The sequence below is a fragment of the Oryctolagus cuniculus genome, chromosome 10 (genome assembly GCF_051225735.1).
Source record: "Oryctolagus cuniculus isolate XC-2025 breed Fujian yellow rabbit chromosome 10, ASM5122573v1, whole genome shotgun sequence".
NCBI lineage: Eukaryota > Metazoa > Chordata > Mammalia > Lagomorpha > Leporidae > Oryctolagus > Oryctolagus cuniculus.
In genome coordinates this window covers 67704997-67711988 of record NC_142876.1, presented here as the reverse complement: position 1 = coordinate 67711988, position 6992 = coordinate 67704997, and the positions used below count along the sequence as shown (strand labels likewise).

General features: G+C 48.7%; 1 long non-coding RNA gene across 1 annotated transcript; it reads left to right on the top strand.

The window, feature by feature from the left end:
• Positions 1–3250: 3250 nt before the first annotated feature.
• On the top strand, positions 3251–6564 carry LOC108177124 (uncharacterized). The gene is made up of 3 exons (XR_007921521.3): positions 3251–3656; positions 3917–4047; positions 6391–6564. It is a non-coding gene; the product is annotated as an uncharacterized LOC108177124 (long non-coding RNA).
• Positions 6565–6992: the final 428 nt, after the last annotated feature.

The window sequence follows — 6992 nt, the reverse complement described above, 5'->3', positions numbered from 1 at the left end:
GCGGTCCCTGCCACCCACAGGGTAGACCAGGATTGAGTTCCAGGTTCCTGGCTTTGGCTTGGCCTGGCTGTTGCAGACATTTGAACCAGTGAATGGAAGACTTTCTCCCTCTCTCTCTCTCTCTCTCTCTCCCCACCTCCACCCCCACCTTTCAAATAAAATGAAAATAAATGAAATTTAGAAGTGGCTTTGCAGGAAGAATAGTCCAGGTATTCCTTTGTGTCTTCCTGTCCTTCTGAATTTAAGCATCTCAGATTGAGAAATAGGGCGCTAGCAGGGACTCCCCCTATATGGCCCCCCAAGGTCAAACAACTCCTCCTCAGCTGTGATGGGAGTAATGGGGGGTGTGGTTGGGGCACCCCCTGTGCTGATCGCTGGGCATCCTCCTGCCCAGGGGTCCTCCCTTCGCAGACCTCAGCCCTGGGGGTCTCTGCTCAGGATCCGAATGAGGCTGGGTTGGAGAGGAGGGAGGTTTGCGATAATATCTTCCAGATGTCAGAAAGATGACGTTACTTTTGCAATTTAATTGCTTGTAATAATGAAGGGGTTCAGAAAAGCAGGGAGTAATTAAAGATTTTGGGTCAAGCAGAAGTTTAGGTTTTAATGATATTGGCAGGGGCATGGGACAGGGGCCTCCAAAGCCACAACCACCTACCCTTTTGGAGAAGACTGTGGCTACGGCAGCTGTATTTTATAAACCAAAAATATGGCCTGACAAAGGAACCAAAAGCACACATAGAGAAGCCCACCGTTTTTGACTCTGGAATTCATTTTTTATAAGCCTTAACAAAGGAATAAAAATAGATCTATACACTAATAGATTTTAAGTCGCCTTTTGAAGAAAAAAATAATAAAAGTAACTTTAATCGGGACTCCCCCCAGAAAATCTGCATTATAAGTAAACATGCCTCACAAGAGGGAAATGACTTTTTCACTTTGACGTATACACAAACTTGTGGGTTTCAGTTTTCATCTTGTTATAGATTCAGTCCCTTGGTCAATCATTGAACTCTACTGCTTCAGTTCCTTCAGCCAGAATTCTAAAAATTGCCATGGGTCTTTATGAGTTTGAAATGCCATGAATCCATGCCTGCCTGCCTAAATGATTTCCTATCTTATTTAACAAATTGTCTTATTCCTTGGTAGAAGAAGAAAAAGCCATACAGACAGGCATACCCCTCCCCCAGCTGTAATGCCCCACCCTCAGCCTTCTCTGCCTGCCCCTCCCCTCAACAAAGACCTCAGTGATCTCGTGCTCTGTGCCCACGTCTGGATTCGCAGTGTAGACTCTCAGCAGCAACTGGAAGGTCGGGTGTGAATCAATCGTTAGAGAAGGAATTATGTTACTATGTGTGTTTGTTAGTGTTCAGGAAGCTGCTCCATCCCTCATCTCCCCCAACCTGCTCCAAGGACATGTATCATTTATTAGAACACTTTGTAAATTTCTAGTGTGAAGCAAAGCAGTCTGTTCACAAAGTATATCACGAACCTACACAGTGAGGCTCACTCTAACATCAGGCGGTGGAAGAAGGTTAGTAGTGTGATAGGGAATGTTTTTTATAGCATGTTGATATGTAGTGAGCTGAAATACGTCGGCAGCTTTGTTGATAGGTAATCACACCTCCCCCAGTTCACCCAAGTAAAGCATGCAGTTGCGTGATTTTTAGTAAATGGACAGAGTTCCTCAGACATCATAATCACAGAATCCCAGGAAATCCCATCACTCCATAAAGAAACTTCTGGTTCCTAGGCCCCTAGGCAGTCACTCACCCGCGCCTCTGCACTCTTCTCTCCACCTCCAGTCCCGAGCAACCATTAATCTATTTTTGTCAGCTTTTTTCACTCATCTTCTTTGTAAATTTGCCTGGTTGGATGTTGCATATGGTGCAGAGTTGACAGGGAAAAAAAAGCTCTATTGTACCATAATTTCAATTATGATATAACTTCGTGAGTATACCTACATAGAGAAATGGAAGCACCCATAAGTACTCGAGTTGATTGTTCTCAATCATTTACATTTGTCTTTGTTTTCCACCTTCGTGCAATGATAATGGGTCGCTCTACCAAAAGTTCATTTTTGCATTTTGCAAGTTTTTAGAACATTTAGTCTAGATGGATGTTGCTGTAAAACATGCAATGACACATATGAACCCTGCTGATGTGCGGTAAGACGTGTTGGACTCACGGTGACAAGTGTTTCTATTTCATGATGAACACCTCTTTTGAAGCTTAACAGCTTTACTTTTAAATCCATGTTTTCCCAACCCTTTATTATAAATTTTATTTCTGTTCACATATGGTATAATTTGTAAGAGACTTTTAATTCCCTCTGGAATAAGGCCCAAGATAAACATATAGGCAAATAATATATTGATCCGTTTATTTATTTGTTTTCATCTACTTGACAGAGAGAGAAAATAAGCGTCTTTCATCTGCTTGCTCACTCCCCAGATGCCCACAACAGCCAGGGCAGGCTCAGTCCGAAGCCATCCAGGTCTCCCACATGGGTGGCAGAGCTGAAGCAGTTAGACCATCATCAGCCATCTCCCAGGGTGCACTGGAAGGAAGCTGGATTGGAGGCACTTGGGTACAGGATGTGGGCATCCCGGGCAGGGAGCTGACCCCCCGTGCCACAATGCCTGAGCAGAGCTATGGTTCATTTGAATAGAGATGCAATAGCCAGGGATGAATGGGAGAGGAAACTCATCAGGGATTGAACCCTCAGCAGACCTAAATGGTCCAACTGCATTCCGAGGTTTTGCTAACAAGGAGCACAGCTCAGTGATGTAGGGTCTCTCCGCTTGCTCCCTTGAGGAGTTCCTTATGTGCAAGGAAATGTCTCCCACTCCAGCACTAGACAAACTCTATCAGAGTTATGTATGGTGTTTATGAAAAACAGGAGACCTACTGAACCTACGGACCAGGGGTGATGTGGAGGAATTTTTGCTTAACGACTCCCCAGGCGCTTCTAGTGTACACAAAAGTTCAGGAACCCCGGGAAGAAGGCAGGAACGGGCACTGGCTACAAGGCTCCAGCCTCCAGCCTCCAGCATGCCCGTGCCACCCTGCGCTTTGGCAATCTGGAGCTTCCAGAGAGCCAGGGCCCCACTTCGACAATCGTCTCCCTCCCCCACCCCGCCCCCACCAGCTCCAACCCCCAGGGTTGGGATTCCAGCTCCACCCTACAGAGAAACCATTCGTGTGTGTGAACAACTCGCAGCCACAGTTCAAGGCTACAAACCTTTGCAGATGGCACTTTTGCTACAGGGCTCTCTGGCCGGGGACAGCCTGCCTCTGTACTGGCCCGGGGCTAAGGCAGGTCACTCTGGAGCCCTTTCCAACACAGAGGAGGGCCTTCAAGGGCCCTGCTTGTCTCAGGCTTGGCCTTAGTTGTTCACACACACGATGTGAACGCAGAGAGCAGGTCAACACAAGTTGTTTGCTGAAGTCAAAGACGGGAGGCGGGCTCCCTGGCACCGGCGGCTTGTCTTTCCCTGTCAGTGCGCTCCTGAGACTGCGGGTAACGAGGAAAAAGTCCTGAATGGGAACTGACGCTTTTGTCGCCTTGATTTTAGGTCTGCAGATCCAGAAAGAAAGTGATTTCTTCATTGAGACTGAGACACCCCCAGGGCAGTCTCGAATCAGCAGTTTCCCTAGTGAGTTGGGCAAGGCGTGCGTGTGCGCCTGTGCGTGCTTTGAAGAAAACCCAGGTTCTCTGCAAAAAAGAAGATCCGTCTTGATGGCCCAAGAAGGTGGCTGGCGGCTGAGAGAGCTTCTGGAGCTGGAACGAAGCTTCAGAACCACACACCCAGCACAGACGTGCTCCAGGACACAGACCCGTCAAGAGAGTTTCCTTTTTTCAGGGAACCTGGGTTTTCTTCAAAGCAGGGAAAAACGTTCTTTTCTTGCTTCCTAGAAATCAGAGGCGCTGTGGGCTGAGTCTCTACTTTGCTGATATTCTAGGATCCAGCATCTGAAAAGCCCTTCTCCTCTTCAAGTGCGTGATTCATTCCCAGGATGGCCACATAGGCACATGCTCGAGTGTGGGTAAGTGCAGGTTGTGTGTGATCTGCGTGTCCCAGTGTGTGCGGGCTGTGTGTCAGCACAGCTGTGTGGACCTAGTAACGGGAACCTGTTCTGAGAAGGTGACCTCAGGCAGTCGTAAGGTGATGTGACATGCCCCTCCTCCCCTCCTTGGGGTGGTGGGGATCAAAGCAAGCAGAGATTAGATCCAGCATAGGAGAAAATAACAGTGCAACACGCACAAGGTGTGTGAGCCTGCTGCCAGTGTCACAGCATATGGGTTTTTACAAAGTGTATTTATTTATCTTATTTATTTGAAAGAGAGATAGAGAGAGAGCTCCCATCCACCTATGCACCCCCACATGCCCACAACTGATTGGGGTGGGCCAGGCCAAAGCAAGGAGGTTTGAGCTCAATACGAGGTCTCCCATGGAGATGGTAGGGGATCCAAGTACTTGGGCCATCAACTGTTGCTCCCCTAGGTGCACATTAGCAGGAAGCTAGAATGGAGAGCAGAGCTGGGACCCGGATCCAGGCTCTCCAATATGGACTGTGGTTGTCACAGGCAGAGGCTTAACTGCTGTGCCAAACACCCATCCTAAGCATATAGTTTTGTAATAATTTTTTTTTTTGAGAGGCAGAGAGACAGATAAAGTCAGATAGAAAGCTAGAGAGCTCCCACCTGCTGGTTCACTTACCAAATTCCTATAATGACGGGGGCTGGGCTGGGGCCAGAGCCAGGAGCCAGGAGCCAGGAGCCAGGAGCCAGGAGCCAGGAGCCAGGAGCCAGGAATGCAATCCAGGTCTCCCGTGTGGGTGGCAGGAACCCAATTACTTGTATCACCTGCTGCCTCCCAGACTCTGCGTTGGCAGGAAGCTGGAGTCACAAGTCAGACTGGGGAATCAAACTAAGGCATTCCAACGAGGGATGTTGGGCACCTTAACTGCCAGGCAAAATGCCTACTCCAAACATTTTTTTATAAGGAGAAGGAATACACTCCAAAATGATGATAAAAGCATGGTGCAGTAAACACATAAACCAGTACCATAGTTGTTTATTAGCAAGTATAGCACAATGCTGCGTAATTGTACATGCTCCATTTTTTTTTTGACAGAGTTAGACAGTGAGAGAGAGAGAGAGAGAGACAGAGAGAGACAGAGAGAAAGGTCTTCCTTCCATTGGTTCACTCCCCAAATGGCCGCTATGGCCAGCGCGCTGCGCTGATCTGAAGCCAGGAGCCAGGCGCTTCTTCCTGGTCTCCCATGCGGGTGCAGGGCCCAAGGACTTGGGCCATCCTCCACTGCCTTTCTGAGCCGCAGCAGAGAGCTGGCCTGGAAGAGGAGCAACTGGGACAGAATCCGGCGCCCCAACCGGGACTAGAACCCGGGGTGCCGGTGCCGCAGGCGGAGGATTAGCCTATAGAGCCGCGGCGCCATCCGCTCCATCTTTCTACACCTGGCAGTACAGTAGGTGTGTCTACACCAGCACCAGCATACACACAGGAGTGCTGTGCTGTGCTATGATGTTACAAAGGCTGCAAGGTCACCAGGTGATAAGAATTTTTCAGCTCCATCCTAATCTTACAGGACCACTATCCCCCATGCCATCTGCCACTTACCAAAACATTGTTATGTGGTGCATGACTGTGTGTCCATGAGGGGTATGTGTGTGTGTGTGTGTGTGTGCGTGCGTGTGTATCTACAAGAGTGTGCATGTACTGCAAACAACCAAAAATGAACACGATATGGAAAATACCAAAAGTTATGAGGCTTCTCGCTGTGTTGTCACTGATTCAAACCATGCTGAGTTTCGTCAGTCATCTGGATCACCACCTGGTGCTCCCTCCCTGCTAAAGGGGTTAGAAAAACAGAGAAACGACTCAGGCTCCAAACATTTCAAGTGCATGGGCATAGGTGCACCCGTCCAGCCTACCACCCCTGGAGCCAATCAGCACTCTGACTGGCAGAACGCTGTGGACCAGGAGTCTCACGGCTGAAGATCAAGGAGGCTCAGCTTCCCCAGCAGTGCCCATCACAGGTTCCCCCCAGCCCAAGGCTGGATGGCAGGGTCAGTCCAGGAGCCAGGCTGCTGCTTTTCAGAGGAACCTGGCATGTAGCCAGCCAACGGTGGCACCATCCACCGCGGAGGAACCTCATGGAGGGAGATGCTGCTCAGCTTCACAGCAGAATTTCCCAGAGAGAGTGCTCTTAATTGAAGGGCTTTAACCATTTGCATACATTTTATGTCAGCCACATTTATTACATGGGATGCAAGATGCTATCTAACTTAGCTAAAATGATACTTCGTAGTTCCTCAATTCTGAAGTACAACCTTCTTCTCCAATATTTTCACATTCTTTCATTCAGGATACAGCTCACACATAATCCATTTCGTCAGCAGCATCTTTCCATTCCTTGGAAAAGACAAAAGAATGGTGAGTTTTGCAACAGATGGCGTCTTCGCTTTTATCAAATAATGCTGTCCGTTGACTTCCATGCAACACCTTGGGAATCCAGGTGTGTGCTTTAAGGGAAGTGAGATTCCTACTCCTGGGGGATGCCTCATTATCAATCTGGAGTCTAGCAGGCTGGCAGCAGGTAGAATAAGAAAACCCCACTGCTGGGGCTGGCGCTGTGGCGTAGTGGGTTAAGCTGCTGCCTGTGGTGCTGCATCCCACTTGGTACCGGTTCGAGACCCGGCTGCTCCACTTCTGATCCAGCTCTTTGCTATGGCCTGGAGAAGCAGTCAGTGGAAGATGGCTCAAATCCTTGAGCCCCTGCACCTGCATGGGAGACCCGGAAGAAACTCCTGGTTCCTGGCTTCGGATCAGTGCAGTATGGCCATTTCGGCCAACTGGGGAATGAACCATCAGATGGAAGACCTCTCTCCCCCTCTCTCTGCCTCTCCTTCTCTCTTTGGGTAACTCTGGCTTTCAAATAAATAAATAAAACTTTATTAAAAAAAAAAA